At 41.5% G+C, this 19,715-nt stretch overlaps 1 protein-coding gene across 3 annotated transcripts in view; it reads right to left on the reverse strand.

The window, feature by feature from the left end:
- SEMA4F (ssemaphorin 4F) overlaps positions 1 to 19,715 on the reverse strand; it is a 57,575-nt gene that overhangs the window by 3,289 nt on the left and 34,571 nt on the right. The window lies entirely within an intron of this gene.

The following is a 19,715-nucleotide window of genomic DNA, read 5'->3' on the forward strand; positions in this document are numbered from 1 at the left end:
TTTTTAATATGGGTCATATTTTTCTACTTCTCATACCTGGTAAATTTTGCTTAGATACTAGACATTGTAAATGTACTTTGCTGGGTGTTAAATATTTTTGGATTCCTATATATATTTTTGAACTTTGCTCTGGGATAAGTTAAACTACTTGGAAACAGTTGGATCCTCAGGTTTTGATTTTATGATTTTTTTTTCAAGGGTGCTGAGAAGTGCTCAGTCTAGGGTTATTTATTGCCCACTTCTGAGGCAAGGACCTTCTGTACAAACTACTGAGTGCCCCAGGAATCATGGGACTTTCCAATCTGGCAGGTGGGAACTGGCACTATTCTCAGCCCTGAGTGAGCACTGAGCTCGCAGGTGGTTTCCTCACACACATGTGCTGATTGGTACTTAGTTGAACCAATCTTGAGGAGACCCCTGAGGATCTCCTGGGCTCTCTCTGTTCACCTCTCTCCTCTCCATCATCTATCCTGCAAACTCTAGTTGCTTTGGTCTCCCCATACTCTTATCTCTGTTTCCTCAACTCAGAGCATTTTCCAGGCTCCATCTGGGTTCCACCTTCCTGAACTGTGCCCTAGGAACTTCAGGGCTGTAAGCTGGAGCAATTGTAAAACTCTCCTCACCTCCCAGGAATCACTGTCATTTGTTACCTGATGTTCATGTCTTGAAAACCATTCCTTCATATATCTTTATTGTGTTTGTTGTTGTTGTTGTTATTGTTTCAGGCAAGAGGGCAAATCTGAACCTATTACTCCACTTTGGCCAGAAGCAGAAGTCTTCAAGAGAAATTGTTAACCTTTTTTTAAAAAAAAAAAAAAACTTTCATAAAAGCTGCAAGAATACAATGAACATTTACATACCTTTAACCTAGATTTACCAGTCATTAATATTTTGCCTCATTTGTTTTATTTCTCTCTAGATAGTTGGATAGATGGATAGATAGATAGATAGATAGATAGATAGATAGATAGATAGATAGATAATCTGCACACATGCACACATTATTATTGGTTTTGCCTAACCATTTAAGAGTAGGTTGCTGACATCATGCTCCTTAACCCCAAATACTTCAGCATCTGTCTTTTAAGAACAAGGATCTTTTTATATAACTACAGTATAATTAACAAATTTGGAAAATTTAGCATTGATAACAAACTATTATACAATATATAGCCTACATTCAAATTTTGCCAATGTACTTTATAGTAATTTTTTCCAACCCAGAATCCAATCTAGGATCATGAAATGCATTTATTTGTCAGATACATATTTTTAAAATATATTTTAAAATATAACCCATATGACTTCCTAGTTAGTTAAATGCAGGTAGCAGAAGGGTGAGATCCAGCCTTGTTCTGCTTCCAGGTAGCAGAGGAGAGGGAGTGGCCTACCAGGGATCCTGCTTGGTCACTGCCTCTGAAGCCTACTACCTAATCCCTGCCAGTTAGGGTGTCTCCTCTCCTCATTTGGCTCTTTGATGAGTGTGAAGTGAAAATGCTCACTCACTGAGAAGTGCTCAATGGAGTATAAAAACTAATAGAAATGAAATGAAGAGATTTCAAACAAATAGGCAAACTCAGAAGTGAAAATCAATGACACAAAAGTGGTAATGCTATAAAATAAATAAATGCAAAGAGATTAACCATGAAATATGAATCAGCAAACCTCATCCAGACAACCTTGTCCAGTACTGCCTGTGTCAGAAACTTCCCCACATCTACTCCAGACAACCCATCTGTCCCTACTCTTCCTCCTTGCCACTGCACCCACATTCTTTGGCTTTCGGGAAAAGCTCTAGCCTCAATTGCTGATTCCTGAAATCTGACATCAAGTTCACATCAGATCTCCCTCCCTGATTATGCAGCCAGATCTCCCCTCTATGCATCTCCATGACCCTATGTTTGTCTCACTCATGAGCCACTGATCTGGGTCTGCCTGGACCTGAAGTCTTTGGGTTTGTGGGTTCTGAGCCCCTCTAATACTGCAAGCTCCTGTGGTGTCATGGAAAAATTTTAAACCTGTATGAATATCGATAAGTTCTTTGGCGTCAGATCTGGTTTCAAATCCCACTGAATGTACAATCTTAGGCTAGTTTCTAATCTTCTATGAGCCTCAGTTCCCTTATCTGTAAACTGGAAACATAATATCCTATGCAATTATGGTAAAAATTAAATGAATTAAATTATACAAAGGATTCAGCTCATTGCCTAAAATGTTAAAAAAATTCAATAAATGTTGTTTCTCCTTCTCTTATTCATTTTTTGAATTCCCAAAGCCTAAAATGTGTTACTAGTAATTTAATGCAAATTAAAATGGCTTGTAATTACATGACTAATTCACATTAACCATAAAGGAATCAGAAAATATACAAAAAAAAAAGAAAAGAAAATAGAGAATAACTTGTAACCTCCAAACACCAAGATACTAGTGTATAAATTGATACATATCTTTTGAAACTTTAAAAATGTGCAAATATGGCCAGGCCCAGTGGCTCACACCTATAATCCCAGTGCTTTTGAGAGGCTGAGGCAGGAGGATTGCCTGAGACCAGCAGTTCAAGACCAGCCTGGACAATAATAGCAAGATCCCATCTCTACAAAAAAAATTAAAAATTAGCTAGGCATGGTGGCACACATCTGTAGTCCTAGCTACTCAGGAGACTGAGGCAGGAGGATCACCACAGCCCATGAGTCAGAGGCGTCAGTGAGCTATGATTGTGCCACTGCACTCTAGCCTGAGTGATAGAGCAAGACCCTGTTTCCATAAAAAGTTTTTAAATACTCATTGTAAAATACTGTACATAGTGCTTTATAATCTGCTTTTTATATGATAATATATGACAAACATCTTTCACTGACCATAAATAGATTTCTCAATATTATCCATTATGGCTACAGAGTAAACCTATACAGGGATGTCTCTACTTACTCAACCAATTCCTTATTTTTGAATACTTAGATCTTTTGCAATTTTTTCACTATTTCCAGGCAATTACTGTGATGACAAGCTTGTAAATCTTTGTTCTTATTCTCAATTAAATTCCTAAGAGTGGAATTGCTAGGATAAAGAAAATGTGAAAATGTTAACACTTTTGAAATACATTGCCTAATTGCTCTCCAGAAAGATGTTACCAAATTATATTCCTCACCTACTCAGGGTATACGGTCATTCTTTGCTTGCCTTTGCCATGGGGAAATGGTATCTAATTGTTATTTTAATTTCCTTTTTTAAAAAATGTAATTTGTATTTAGAAAATGTTGGACTGAATAAATGCACTTCTCTGTCCATCCTGACCCTCACACCAAACCCATCTGCACATTTGCAAGCTTTCCCTTCTAGGATGAGTGGTCATGAAGAGAATATGATCCTAATTTGCATGAAACTGATGGACCCTTGGATTGAGGGGCAGGAGGAGGACCAAACGCATAGGAGAACAAAGGCATCTGCAGTGTTGGGAGGAGCTGAAGAAGAGCAGGGCAAATCATAGGATTCCAGGGCTAGCAGAAATGAAGGTCAGGATTATGGGGCCGGGTTTGGAGAAGGAGAGAAGATAGGAAGGGACAAATCCAGTGACCATTCAGAGGGCAACTGGGGCTCTGCTAGGGCTGGGAGCATTATTGGAGACGTCTGGCTAAGTGTGAATCCAGCCCGCATTGGTAGGCAAGTTACAGTTTCCACTTACTCTTGTGTCGGCTCGTTATACAATATTTGTCCCCTAATAATTACTTTTCCTCATCTCCAATTGGTTAGATAATAAAAGTAATAACAATAAACAATTATTGGTGCTATACTCTACATGCATTATCTAATTTGATCCTTACAATAACCTCATGAAGTTTACACTAGCCAATTGTACAGATAAGAAAACAGCCTGAGAGACGTGCATCAACTTGCTCAAGGCCATGTAGCTGGTAAGAAGGGATCCCAGTTGAGAACTCCAGCCTTTTTTCAAAGTAACTGCAATATTTTACAAGGGCTGACATCTTTATCCAACCCATGCGTCATACTAGATACTATTTCAAGTTGAAGGCCAAATAGCCATGAGAAAATAAAGGTAAGACTCTAGTAGCAATTCTACATGGAGAATGAGGAAAAGGAGATCAATAATGCTGCCCCTCTCCATACCCAGTCCACTATAGTGACTCATCTAAGGCCCCAATTATTCAAACATCTACTTTGTTAGAAAAACTTAGCACCTACCTCACCAAGCTGGGATGAATTTAATGTACTTGACTCTTTGGAGATTTGACACTCATTTAGGCCCAAAGAACCAATCTATTTCCTGATTCACACATCCTGCCTGTCTTCTCCCCTGTGCAGTCTAATCTAAAATGGGTACTAGGAACTCACTCTTCTCAAGCCCTACTTTACACCTGGCTACCACCCCCAAGGTTCATGTCTGTGTTCTTTGGGGCTCCTCTAACACAGACCACAAGTGGGGCTTGGCCACATCTCTAGAGTACAGGTACAAACCCAAAGCCTTAAGAAAGAGATGCAGGAGGACCCTCCTATTGGCAGCTCCTGGTGGTTAACTCAGAGCAATCTGTGGCCCCCTTGGATTTTCATGCTACAAAGATTTGGAAGTAGAAGGTGTTACTGAATCTGCAGGGGTTGGTTCCTACTGAGTCCAAAGGCTGAGCTTGACCTGAAAGACTTGTTCCCTCTCCAGCCAATTTGTCCAGGTCACGTGGGGATCCACTGAAGCTATTGTGATTGTTTTTCTGTGCCTGTTACGGTATCTCCCCATGACAGCCTCTTCCTGGAAAAGGCCAGGATTAGTGTTTCATTTTGGCCCATTGCAACACAAGCTGCTTCCCAGCAGCTAACGGGAGGGGAGGAAGGATGGAAGAAAACTTGCTTCACTATTTCGCGGCTAAGTTCCACTCCCTTCAGGAGACTTTTCCAGACCACTCATGCCAACAAGTCCTTGGGCTGCATCCCTTCCTGCTCCCCAGCTTCTCTGACCTTTTAGAACATTGCTTGTCTCCATGTACATAATAATGCCTTGTTTGTTCTATCACCAAAATTGGCATGTGAATCCTGTCTTATTTCCTTAACCAAAATGTGCATTTCTGGAGGGCTGGGACTATATTTTAAGATTTTTTTGTATCTTCCCCCAGCTCAGAAGATGACGTTAGGTCCCAGATCACTCTACTTAAAAACTCCAAATGAATCATCTCCTTTCCTCCAACCCATAGTATTATTTATTTTGTTCAATATATGACCCCCAAGAGAAGGTTAGCTTCAGAAATGTAGGGATTTTCACCTGTTTTGCTCACTGATTTTTCTTCAGCATTTAGAGCAGTGCCTAACATATAGTAAATGCTCAATAAATACATACTGAATTAAAGGATTAATTCAGAAAGAATTATGAAGTGAACCACCAATATCTATGGGAAAATGACCATTTTCCATTTCAACTTTTCAATGAGTATTTTACATGTTTCTCTTTATGCATTTCAGGATAATTTCTTTAGGCTCCCAAATCAATTTCATTTTTTACTTTATTTCTAGCTCAGAATATCCTAAGATAAAGCATTACTACCAGTAGTTAACTGAGCTTTTACTATGCATCCGTGACTATACATATTCTCATTTAATCAACACCCCCTCCCCTAGGTTGATCTATGAATCGTCTGGAAAGTAAATAACTTTCCTAGTCTCACAAGCAGTAAGTGGCATGAACCCAGGCCATTGATCATCAATCTGCTTTCCTGCCTGAACGGAATCCAGGTTTCTAGGATTCCCCTTGATCTTCCCTCCCTTGCAGTCCTCAGGCCCTAATTAGATGAGATCAGCCTTTTGATGAGAGACCAGGTCTGGAGATGCCCAGGAAGAGTTCAAAGTCCATACTAACAAAAGAACTACCATAGAGTAAGTTTATGGAAGAAAAAGAAAGTAAAACAACAATTTCTGATTGACAAAGTTGCTTCGTTGCTTCATTAGATGCTGATGAGCAATTTTAGCTGTACCATAAACATGAACTGAATGGAGATGACTGCAGATAGAACAGGTTTCAGGGCAGAGGAAGGAGTTAAGTTTTGGTCATCTTGAATTTGAGATGTCACTTCAACACTCAAGAGCAGATGTTCCGTAAACAGTTGTCAATAGTCTGAAGTTCAAGCAAGAGGGCTAGAGATATAAACTGGGGAGTTGACATCACCATGGGAGCTTGTTAAAAGCAAATGCCTCAGGGTTGCCAAACTTACCTCTTGGCTGTCAGGTCCCTAATCCTGATGATTGTGTTAAATGTTTTTGAGAGGCTCGGAAGAGCCATGGAGAGATTTCAGCGTTCCCCAAATTGCTGCAGCTGCAGCATTATGAAGCTCAAGTTTACCACAATGCCCTTCTCATCGGGGTCCCACTGGAACTCCATGAGTGTATGTGTGATCAATTGCAATTGCTCAACGGCTGGAATGGTTGACCTCTGGGATTACCTTTTTCCTGGGCTTCCAGGCTGCCCAAGACCCTTGTAAATAGACACATTCTTTTTAGATAGGTTAAAGCCATACTCCAGACCTGGGATCCAACTTGCTTCTTTTCAGTGACTTTGCATATCTCTAAACTGAAACAAGTGACACAGATTTCATAGTGTGATGTGAGAATCCTCCAATTTCATTTCTTTTCATACTCTAGGCACAGCATGTACCACTTCACCAACTACTCCGTCAATATGCATCTCACCCCTGCCCCCAGCTGTGAAGATAGAGGCTACAAACAACGAGAGGTGCTGAGGTTGGGGGAGGGACTCACGGAGCATGGCGAGAGCTCAGAGCAACGGATTTGGGGTATCTGAAAAGTACTGACTGAATGAAAAGATTTTTTTAGCAGCATTGCAAACACAGCTGAGGTTGGAAATCATAAATTTGTTCTGGAACCACTCAACCTGGCTGTGGAATTCTCTATAGCTGAGTTCGACTAGAGAAAATAAATGGTAGGGCTGATTCAGGACTGGGAGATGGCCTGACACTGACAGGTGCGCAGGGAGAGCAAGGTGGGATTCATTGATGAGAATGTAGCTGAAAAAGCTAGAGGGTCCCCGGCTGGGTAAGGAAGGAAGGGAAACCCAGAAGGAACTGATAAACAGTGTCCCATCTCTGCCAGTGAACCAGCGATCACCTCAATAGGATGGAATGTGGGGGAATCCAGGAAAGGCAAGGCCAGAACAATGGAGACCCCCATGCCCGGTCCAGCTCAGTAACCTCAACAGCCCCATCCTCTCCCACAAGCAAGGCAGCGGGGGTGCTACACATTCCCCTCTGGCTAAGCCATACCCCACCCATCAGAGATCCCCAAATATCAGGGGCTACTGAAGGCTAAGTGTTCCAGGAATGCATCAGAACCTCCAGCTGAATCTCTCCAATTTCATGTTTTACTAGAATGACACTGGGGTATCTCACAGCATCAGATGAATAACTGAAGAATTAAGCCTCAAGAAAGCAGGAACCAGGAATTCTCCAGAGACCTCAAGCACAAGAACCAGGAACTGAAACACCATTAGAACTGTCTCTTCACCTTCCTTCTGTCCTTTGTTCTGCATGTTACCTTCACTTTCTTTTACTAAAGAAAGTTAAGAACATGGTCTCTGGAACCAGTGCCTGAGATTTGAATCCTAGCTCTGCTCTTCCAACTGAATGACCTTGAGCAAGTTACTTACCCTCTCTGTGCCTCAGTTTTTTTATGGAGATAACACTAGTGCCTACTTTGTATGATTGCTTGAGGAATAAATGATTTTTCTAAAGCACTTGGAAGAATCCCTCCCACACCCCCAGGCTCTGCCTTATCTAAGAGAAGAGTTTGGACAACAAGAGTATTAATCAGCAATCTAGCCTGCGAGGCTGAAGATAATAAACTGAGGTCCCATTCAGGCCAATGGTTGGATCCAATGCCATGGATGGGGTAGCGGGCAGCAGGAGCCATGGTGCTACTCAGGGTCAGGCAGGAGACATATCATTTAGTGAGGAGCAGGGGAATCTATTCCAACATGTGGCATTTATTCTCAGACCCTTACTCTACCATTGCTCCCTTTACTGGCAACAGATGACCTCATCTACTACGTCAAGGCAAAACCAGACATCTTGCCCTCTACCCTACCCCTACATTCTTTCAGAGATGTCTGCTCTGAAGCCCATCCACATTGCCTTTCCTCCCCCTCTGTGAATTATCTGTCCTTTCTGCAGATTATTTAAGAATAATTCCCTCCACTGTCCTTTCATGCCCCCAACGCTCTTCCTCAAGACCATGTCAGCCGTGGTGTTCTTCCCACTCTCCGCATATCTTCCACCCATTCTCCTCATATCTTCCACCTCATCCTCCTCCTGGCTCTTTCCATTGGCATTGAAACAAGCTCGGGTCTCTCCCACCCTAATCATAAATGGCACTCCTTTGACTCCCCTTCCCAGCTAGCAGCTCAAAAAGTTGTCTTCACTCCCTGCCTCCACTTCTCCCCTCCCATTCTCTCCTCAGCCCTATGTTCTCTAGTTCTCATTCTCACTTCTTCTGAGAAGCTGACAAATGCCTGGGCCTCTGCTATATTAGACATCACTGCTATCCCTATTTTGAACACCCTCGTCCCTGAGTTTCTACGGTAACACTCTCTTGGTCATTCCCCTGCCTCTCCAACCGCTCCTTCTCCATGTCTCTTGTATGCTCCTCCATCTTCCTCCACCTACCCTTGAACAATCTATCTTCCCCCAGGTTCCATCCTCTCTTAATCTTACAGTTTCCATAGGTGACCTCAACTACCTTCAACCACCCCCAACATGAGCTAATGATTCTCAAATCTATATCCATTATCTTAGTCCTCCCTCTGAATGTCAGATTATTTATCCAACAGCCTATGTGGCATCTTCACTTGGAGGTCCCCCTGAGGCATTGCAAACTCAGCATGTGGGTGTAGGGGATAGTTCCTGAAGCCATGTCATGTGGAGAATGGCTGAAAACCTAGGAGGCATCTGATCCACAGAGGTGACTCAGATGGATTATGGTAGTAAAGTGGGCCATAGTCCGGGTCAGCTGGGAAAGGTGCTGGAGATATTCTGTGCGTACCCCAAGGGGTGACATGAGGACTAATGATTGGAAAATTGGAAAAGACAGATTTCAGCTGAACCTAAAGAAGACCCTTTGGAAGTCAGAGTAGCTCAAAGGTAAACTTGGGTACCTTGTAAGTTACCTCAGTTATTGACAGCATTCAAGCACCAGGCTTTAAACTCCCTCAATAAGACAGGGCACAGTGGCTCACACCTGTAGTCCCAACACTTTGGGGAGGCCAAGGCGAGAGGATTACATGAGGCCAGGAGTTTGGGACTAGGCTGGGCAACATGGTGAGACACCGTCTCTACAAAAAGAAAAAAAAGAAAAAAAAAATCCCTCAAACTTCAGGAGTCTGTGATTCTGTAAGAAAGCAAAATGGAGCTTATGCAGATTTGACGAAATACCATGAAACCTGGTACTACTGCTGCTTATTAATTGGGCATTGGTTTGCTGGTGGGGGCTCTGACCCTCTGAAGTGGAAATAACAACAGGGATGTTTTAGGATACCTGAGAGAAGAGAAGAAATTGAATACGTTCTCAAGTGGGAAGGACTGATCGTCAAAGGAAAACTCACCATGGCATGACTTTCTTGGAGGTATTTGTACTTAGTTATATTTGTAAGGAACCTCTCAGTGGATATGGATTTGGCATGACTCGTATTGCAGTAGGGCCTTTGTGCTAAGGTTCTGTTTCAACAAACCTAACGAGATATCCTTTGAGGCAGGGCCCCCTGAATCTGGGTGGAGTAAAATGGCCTGACAACCAGGCTAGGAAGGACTTTTGTGACTGAGTTTACAGATACCTCTGCCTTCTAAGCAGAGGACAGAAGACAAGAATTGCTGTCTGGAAAAGGATAGCTCCCACTTACAGCCAGCTCCATGAACATCTATAAGACAATGTACCCCAACTCTATGACAGCTCCATCCCATCCCATCCCATAATATATATCATACTTATATTTTCTTGCTTATGTGGCTCCTACAACCTTTGCTTCCTTTCTCCCCATTTAAAACCTTCTTATGAACAGATTTCTCTGACTTGCATCTAGCTTTTTCATACCTGGATTTTCCAGCTTTGTCTAGTCCCTTTGAATTCATGATTTAACTGGATTATTTCCCATAGCATCACTCTTAGACCTAGGACCTATGTTTTAGAGGGTTCTTCTTTGGGGAAATCTATGGTCCCTAAGGGATGTGCCCATCTGGAGTCCAAACTTCTTTCTGGGCCATCTTGCAGGTACCTGGGACCCTGGGATTTCCTATCCAAACAGTCCTGATCCTGATTCCAGGGCCTGGACAAGCATCTTCTCTGGGTCTGGAGAGGGGACCTTGCTGCCTGTGAGTGAACTCCCAGGCCTGAGGGGTGGCTGAGGCCAGTGCACAGGGCTTTTTGAGATGCAGGATGGAGCCAGGGCCAGGAAGAGAAGGGGGAAGACTAGGGGCTGGGATCCTCTGTTTGTACTGCTGCCCTGGCCCTGCTAATCCTAGAGGTTCCAGGTACGAAGATGAATGAGGTCCAGTCCCTGGCCCAAAGGAACATCAAGAACACAAGTAAACTAGGGATCAAAGTTGAACTAAAGATTGTTTCTTTCTTCTATCTAAAGCCTGGAGCCTGGAGAGGCCTTCAATGTGCTGCTCTCTACTCCCTCTGAATGATCTGCACCTCCCCAGCAGGAGGCAACCCCACCTCAAAGTGTTGCCCTCTCAAAATGCTCTCCATTTCATCAAGACCCCAATCTTACAACTGGGGCTCATCTCAGAAGAGAAGAGGGTAGTAAGAGGGTGCTATCTCTTCCCTCTGTGCCTCAGCTTCTTCATCTGTCAAGCGGAAGTCATATCTGCCCCCTCACTTCTCCAGGATTACTTTGAGGATAAAATTAGAATTGATCACCTGATTGCCCAACATTCAAGGCTATTCTAAGCAACAGCCTCTCAAAGAGAAGTGCAAGAAAGAGCTAATCTGGGGTGACAGACACTGATACTCTGGACTATACATTGAGCTCTAGCCATGCCAAGTTCTTGAGTCAATGCTGGTTTTCCATGTCACCCAGCATGCCTCAGGACTAATGCCCCCAAGTATGTACTCAAGAGATGAAAGAATTTAATCTTAGTCCAAGAAGACTATAAGCTGGGAAGACAGATCTCCAGCAAGGGCTAACTCTAGCTGTGGGTAGACAGGCACACTTCTACTCTGTTCATGGAAATGCAAAATGGTACAGGCCTTTGGGAAAGTATTTTGATAATATTCGTCAAAAGTACACATGCAATTACTCCTTGACCTTGCAAATCCATTTCTGGGAATCCACAAATATACATTCTTATGAGATGACATATGTACAAAGTTAGTTATGACGCCACAGGTTGTAAGAGCAAAAGATTAGAAATAACCCCAGGGTCCATAAATAGAGATTAGTTAAATATACTATGATTCAGCCTTACAACACAATAATTTAAAACAGAACAAGGACACTTTCTATGCACTTATGTGGAAGGATCTCCTTGATATATTGTTTATGTAAAAAATAATGGAAATAAGAATGCATTTTAACATTTTAATTTTTTCTTTCTTTTCTAAAAATATTTTTTATTTCCATAGGTTTTTGGGGAACAGGTGGTATTTGGTTACATGAGTAAGTTCTTTAGTGGTGATTTGTGAGATTTTGGTGCACCCATCACCTGAGCAGTGTACACTGAACCCAACTGGTAGTTTTTTTATCCCTCACCCCCTTCCCACATTTTTATATTTGATTGTATTTTCACAAAGAAACACTAGAAGGGTACAGAAGAAATTAATAAGAGAGGCAGGGCCGGGCGCGGTGGCTCATGCCTGTAATCCCAGCACTTTGGGAGGCCGAGGCGGGTGGATCACCTGAGGTCAGGAGTTTGAGACCAGCCTGGCCAACATGATGAAACCCCGTCTCTACTAAAAGTGCAAAAAAATTAGCTGGGCATGGTGGCAGGCACCTGTAGTCCCAGCTACTTGGGAGACTGAGGCATGAGGATCGCTTGAACCTGGGCGGTGGAGGTTGCAGTAAGCCAAGATCATACCACTGCACTCCAGCCTGGGCGAAAGGGTGAGACTCCGTCTCAATTAAAAAAAAAAAAAAAAAAAAAAAAAAAAAAAAAAAAAAAAAAAAGAGGCAGGAGAGATGTTTTTCAGTATACAAACTTTTATATATATTTTTTAATCATGAATATTTTAACTTTGCAAAAAAGAAATTAATAAAGATTTTTTCAAAATCACTTCAGAATGCCTTCTAAATGGGCAAAGAGTGCTGAACTAGGTGGCAGAGGTTCAGATTTGATTTTAGGTGGGGCCCTGGCTTCCCTGAATTTGCTCAGCTGTGAGACTAGGGTGGCCCTGTATGCTCTCAGTCCCTTACAGCTTGCTCTTCTATAAATAAGGTATTTTCCTGGATCGCACCCTGTGTTGTATTACCGCTCCCTTCTGTGCCCTTTCGTTGTACAGACAGTATCAAGTTTAATGAGTATGTTTGGCACCAACTTCGGGAGAATTCCCAGCATCTCACAATTCATATCTGGTTACTTCCTGCTCTTGGATTATATTTGTCAATCGTCCATGCCATGTACTTCTCTCTTAGGCTTTATTCAGAGGCTTTTAAATTTGCACTTTAACTTGGATTAGTCCTTTTAGAAAGCAATTTGGTCATATAAAAGGTAACTCATTTACTCTTTTGAAAGAGTTTAATACAGCGTCCTGTTTCTTGGGGAATTACCCTCTATATGACAAAGTCCAGTGTTTTATTCATTGATTTGGATTTACTTCTGTTGAGGGTTGTAGGGATGAGGGAGTAGGGATAACAGAAATCCATGGGTAGAGGATATGGAAAACAAGGTGAGCCAACTGCTCTGCTACATTTGGAGAGAAAAAGGCAAGGCTGAGGACGACAAAAATCCAGACAGGGGAGTGCTCTGTGCAGAAAAGAAGCACTGTTGTGCTCTGAGGTTGTGCAAAGGAGATCATTGTGGGAGAAGCATGGAGACAGAGCCTGAAGGTTCAAGGAGGATAGAGGAGCTCTACGAGTATAAGACACCAGCTCTGCAATTGAGTCTGCTCCCAGCTACACGGGAGGCAACTCGACTCACATCTGGCTGAGTGTCTGATGCTGGTGTGGACAGTGTTGCTATAACCTGCTGAGACACACAGAGATCCCAGCACAACAATTTTCCTCTTTTTATTCCTTAAAAACCATTTTAGTTCAAAAACAAAATTTCAAATAATAAAAAAAAATTCTCCCAGCTATCACAGTCCTCAGTATCTACTAAAAGGAGTTGAAAACATATCCACAAAAACACCTGCACATGTATGTTTATAACAGCTTCATTCATAATTGCCAAAACCTGGAAGCAACCAAGATGTCCTTCAGGAGGCGAGTGGATAAATAAACTGCGGCACATCCAGACAATAGAATATTATTCAGCACTAAAAAGAAACAGGCTACATTAACCAGTCAATGTACATATTGCTTGGCAAGACTAAGCTTCAGCTTGTCCAGCATAAGTCTTGACTTACACTTCTGTATTCCCTACAGCAACTAGCCTCATGCTTTCCACCTGAAAGATGTTCCACAAGTGTTTGTTAATTTTACCTGATTGGCATCAAAATGAAGATAGCAACACAGAGCTGTTATTTAAAAGAATAAGCCAGAAGCTGAATGGTATTGTTTTTAACTATTAGGACATGTCACCACGCATCAGTCTTTCCCAACTCATTGTTAGCTGGGAATGACTGGGAATAGGAACGCTGGGGGAAAAATCCTGGATGGGTGTGGCTAATAAAGAGGATATGGCTGTGGAGCAGATAGACTTGGCTTCAAACTCTGCATTTACTACTTCCTAGCTGGGGACCTTGAGCAAACTGAGCTCTGGGTTCCTCATTTTGTAAAAAGAGTTCAAAAGGGCTCTTGGTGTGGTTGAAATGAGAGTTCAAAATAATATACTCAGAGCACCTGCCAAGGTGTCTGGCCCCAAGCTGCTCAATGTCTAACAATGATTTCATCACCTTCCTTGCTTCCATCATGTGCTGGAAAATCTAAGTGCATTAAAAAAAATCAGAGACTGAAGGATGTGAATCGCTATGAGAAAGCATGAATATCAAGAAGGAAGCATAAAAGGTATGAAAGAAGCACGCACACACACATGCACACACATGTGCAACAATTCCAGGCTCAACTGTCTTGTCTGCAGATGTTTTATCAAACATAGGAATATATTATAGCCAAGTTGTCTAAACTCTGTTTACCTGAGTCTATCAGAGTTTATCTGTTAGTAATCTATCTCTAAAAGGCTGAAAGCTTCCTGGTTCATTCTAACACAGCAGTCCCGTTTCTGAGAATTTACTTTAAAGTATATCCACACACCTACAAAATAATGGATTTATGGGGTTGCTTACTGCAGCAGAAGACTGGAAACACCTCAAATATCTATCACTACTGGGAACTGGTTGAATAAATAAACCATGACACAACCACACAAAGGAACACTGTAGCTATAAAAAAAAATGAGGAAACACCCTATGAACTGATAGAGGACAATTTCCTTGATTTACAGTTAAAAAGAGCAGGTATAGCACAGGTTATAAAGCATGCTACCTTTTCTGCAATATTTTCAAGGCAACAACTTCACCTTCCCGATCTGCAAAACCACTAACACAGGCATGATCTTAGGAACCAACGCGGCTTCAGCACTAGGACATTCACAGGCTAAAGGAGAAAAACTATACCATCATCTTACTGGCTGCTTATGAAGATATTTGACATAATTCAACATCCATCCTATCCTCTTAAAAGAAAAATATAAAACCCTGTTAGTGTTAGAGGTAATGCAAAGACTCCCTCTGTATTACAAACCTATTAGAAACCAAGAGGAAGTGTGAAAAACAATGGTGAAATACTAAAGGCACTGCTATAAAATCAGGTTCAAGTCAAGAATGAGTTCTATCTGGGCCAGTTCTGGAAGTTCCAGCCAACATGCTGAAATAAGAAAGAGAAGAAAGAAACAAATGTATTATTTTCAAATGATGTGATGTTAATCAATGGAAGGTTAGTTAAAATAAGAAATATCAAGCAACAGAATCCTATGCAGGATGATGATATAGAATAACATTTTATTGTGGAAAAGTACCCAAGATATAGTATCAAATGGAAGAAGCAGTTTACAAAATAGTATCATACTATGTTTATTGAAAATATCTATTTATATCCCTATGTTGAATATATACATAGAGAAAAGTCTGAAAGGAAATCCACCAAAATATATTTAGAGATTGTATCTCTGGCCTATGGGTTTTGAAGTGATTCTTATTTTTATTTACTTTTCAGCATGTCCTAAGTGCTTTATTACGAGCATATGTATGTAATTTTTTAGATAAATTTCTTTCACCCACAAATAAACACACTCGTGTGTGCACATGCAAAACTCATTTCAAGGTCAGTGAGATGAGCTGCATTTCTCTTAAAGTGGCTAGTGTTTGTGACCTAAGGCCACTTTCCAACTCACTCCCACCTTTGTGAAAAACCAAGCTGGTCTGCTCTGCCTGGTCCCTGCCCCTCTGAACAGAAGCCTCAGATCTGTGGGCTCCAAAAAAGCTTACTCTGGGTTTGATTTCCCAGGTAACCATGGCCCCTGTCCTCAGTACCCATACCCAGTCCTAGCCCTATCCTAGCTGTTTGCAAAGAACTCCCAGCCCTCTGAAGCCTGCCCACCTTGCCTGAGTGAAGAGGGCTCCTCCTTGCCACACATCCAACAGAAGCCTTTGCCTCCCTAGTGGGTGAATTTGGAGATCCCTGTGGCAGTCTGAAGCCTCCAAATGCCAGGCTTCTCAGCCCCACAATAGGGCTGAAGGTCATAGGCAGAGCATACCAGGTCCTGTCACCTCATCCCAGGTCTCTTGGGACCTTAAATGTCCCCCATATGTGTTTCCTCCCTTGGGTCCCTGCCTTGTATTTCAGACAGCTAGTTGGGTGGATTCTGCTACCTCGTTTCTGTTGGCCACATTTCATGAACTCTGTGTCTGCCTTTCCCCACCTCATCTTAGGCACATTGCCTGGCACAAGCTGCTGGTATGTGTGGTGCATCTGATCCTTACTTATTCTCCACCCTGCACCCTGAAGTTGTGAGAAGGCCACTCCTAGGTCTCAATTCCTCTGGGGAAAGGACTGGATTTGTTATCTTCCTGCATCAACTTGAGTCATAATCCAGCAGTCTGCCCCCAGAGCCTGGTACTTCTTTTGCCTGGTACTTGCCCCACACCCCACCAGCTTCCCTCCTGGCCCAGTGCCCACGACACCATCGGAGGGTGGTCAGGCCCGCTCCATAAGGCTGGACACTGTTACCCAGACAGAAGCATTCCAATGGCTGCAGCAATGGAGTGACCGAGCCATATATACGTCCAGCATGACTCAGTAGACTGAGATCAAAGCTGGCCTTGATCATCTTGGGACTCTGAAAAATATTGGCATAATCATCCCTCATCTATCCAGAACCAGCTTCCTATCAGTCAGTGTCTCCTTTCCATAATTTAGTTATGAACCAGGAATTAATGCGCAAATACAAATGCCTTCAAATAGAGTTACTTTGAACCTGGGAAAACTTTACATTATACTCATTTCTACCTAGCTTGGTTATTTGATTTCTAACTCCAAAACGTTTTAGGAAAAGCAAACTAGGAAAAGGGAAAGCAGCAGCTATGTGGCAGTCCTCAGGAAATGATTGCCTGATAATTGATAACATGCAAGTTTTGGAAAAGTACGAGACCTCCAAAAGAGGGAGCAAACAGTCCTTTGCATCTGATATTACCACTCAGCACAAAACCTCATGTTTATAACGTAACCCCAAGTCACACACATGCAAACATGAGTCACCTTCAGCATGCTCCCCGAGGATGCCTAGGTGTTTCTGAACAACTCCCAGACCTCTGAAGGCTGCACACCTTGTCCAAAGTTGAGAGGGCTCCCCCATGTAATGCATCCCCGAAAGCTTTTGCATAATCACAGTACGCGAGCAGCACGGTCAGTTCTCATAATTTGTACTGCAGTTCTCAGAAACTGATGGGAATGTATTTTTACGGTTGACATATTTACAACAGTAAATATATATTCATATATTTAAAGCACAAATCGTGCTTTATTTGCTGCCTATATCCTTGTTTCTTGAATTAGCTAATGGAGGGAAAAGAAACCTTGACCAATTAATTGTTAATGACTTCAGTTTTCTAATGAACTTTGCCTTCCTCATCTCTAAAATGAAGCCAATAATACCTGCCTGAAGCATTTTGGATGACCACGAAAATCTAATAGGATGGCTATGTGAAAGTTCTACAGAAAGGAATAAAGAATGTGTAGTAATTTCCCTTATCTAGATTGGATCATGGATCTAAATTACAGAAGGAAGGAAAACTACAAGTACACATTACTCAAAGGTTAGAGATTAGGCAAATCTTGAAGACAGATAATTGACAGAATTGGGCACAGCTCAGAAGGGACTTCCACCAGCATTAGCAACAGGCTATTCTTGGGGAAAAAGCGACACCTACTGCATCTAACTATACTGCAATGGACCCAGAAAACCAAAAGTCTTCAAACTTGTGTTCAGTGTTAGTCGGGCACGAGATCCCTACTTCACTATTGCAAAAATAAAAAATTAGAAATAGTCATATTGTATTTCTCTGGAAAAATCACAATCTCCTTTCATTTAAAAATAACTGTTGTTTTTCATATTCAAGTGTAATGCATATTAATTATAGATATTTAAAGAAGAACATAAATATCCTCTAATAACATCATTATCAAACACGTCTTAGTGCTGCTGCCGCTGCCATCTTCATTTCTCTTCATTCTTCCATTTTTTCCCTTCACTTATTCTCCTTCCCCACCTCTTCATCATCCTCCTCCTTCTATCTCAATTCATGCACATTGTAAAAAATAAATAAATAAATAAGACAGTAAATCAAAAGTAAAACCCCTCATCAGGGGTGACCATTGCTAACAGTTTGTTGTGTGCTATGCCACACAATTTTATAACAGTGGAAATACATTATCTATTACAAATGATTATAAGATAGTACTTGTTGTCATTGCTGTCCAGCCAAAGATCACTGGGAACACACCTGTAGTCAAGCAAGTTGGGGTTATTACTCTTTGCTGCAGGGGAGAATGCATGGCATGGGGAACTGTGGGGTGTTTCAGTAAGAGGGTGTTAGAAAGAACTTATTCTGGGACTCAGGCTTGTGCTAGGGGGTTTGCAGAAGGGTTTAAGGAAGCAGGGTAATTCTGTGCGTGGGTATCTTAATAACTCTCATCCGGAAGACTGCTGCAAGGCTAAAGCCAGTGAAGAACTGGTAAAGAAGCACTAGTCATTCCTATTAGCCAGGACAGGAGGCTGCTCGGTCATTTTGTGGTCTGGACAATGTACCTGTTTTGCCTGTGTTGAAACATGATTATAGAGTGATCTCATTTTTTTCTTCATCATCAGCACTGAGTGTCCTTGTCAGACGTTGGTGTTCTATGAAATCCTTTATGTTCAATAGGAAAACACCGAGGCCTGGCTATGAGTGCCAGGCCAGCTCCTATCTGTCAGGAACCACTTTTCTCTTTCTTATTGTTTCCTCCTTTTTTGCTTAACAATGTGGACATTTTTTCATGTCAATACTGAAGCTTATTTAACCAAATTTCACTTGTTGAATAATTGATTTTTTTCCCAACATTTTAGGCTTATAATTAATATAAAAATAAAAATCTTTAGAAGTATGTCTTTGCACACTTATACTGCTATTTCCTTAAAATAAATTTCTAAAAGTGTAATTACTGGATCAAATGATATATACACTTTAAAGTTTTCAATAGATATTACCAGAATGCCCTCCACAGAGTGTGTACTAATTTCATTTCCAACAATAGTATAGAATGCCCACTCTCCACAAATCCTTGTTTGGGGAGCACACAAGGTCACCAACCTTTTTTTCTTGTTTTTTCTGGTTCCATAGACAGAAAAACATCTTATTTTAAAGTGTTTTATTATGTAAAATTTGATATACACAAAAGACAAAATGAGGCATGTGTATGTCTCACTAGACTACACTACATTAGACTGTCTCAGTAGCTTCAGGGGAGTCTGGTTAGGTGGTACAAATGCTTTGATTGGCATCGCAAACCTGTTTCTCAAGCTGCTAGTTAAGAAGAGAGGTCAGTAGAATGAGGTATCTTTGGGTTCCTCAGATTTGGAACACACCTTAACAATAGCGCCTTTCAAAGTGTGTTGCTGTCTGCTTACTCATCTGCCTATCCTTGAATTATGAGCTTTAAGGGGACAGGGACTATGTCTTATTCACTTTTGTGTCTCCAGAATCTAGCCCAGAACCTGACCTAAATAGACCTAAATTAATATTTAATGAACACCCCCCCAATCTATTTTTTTTAAATCAATTGATACATAAGTAGTTGGGGGTGATAAATTAGCTATAGATTTTCTATGTAAGAAACATACTTATACATAAAATTCAATTTGTCCAACTACTCCGTTGGAATAATTCCTACAGATTGGAACTGCCAGGGCAAAGTATATACAAGATCTAAATTTTGAGTAAATTTCCCAAAACTGGAGTAAATTTTCCCAGTGTTTAAGAGTTCCCTATTTCCTAAAATTCTATACAAATGTTAGATTTCT

The sequence above is a fragment of the Pan troglodytes genome, chromosome 12, assembly GCF_028858775.2.
Source record: "Pan troglodytes isolate AG18354 chromosome 12, NHGRI_mPanTro3-v2.0_pri, whole genome shotgun sequence".
NCBI lineage: Eukaryota > Metazoa > Chordata > Mammalia > Primates > Hominidae > Pan > Pan troglodytes.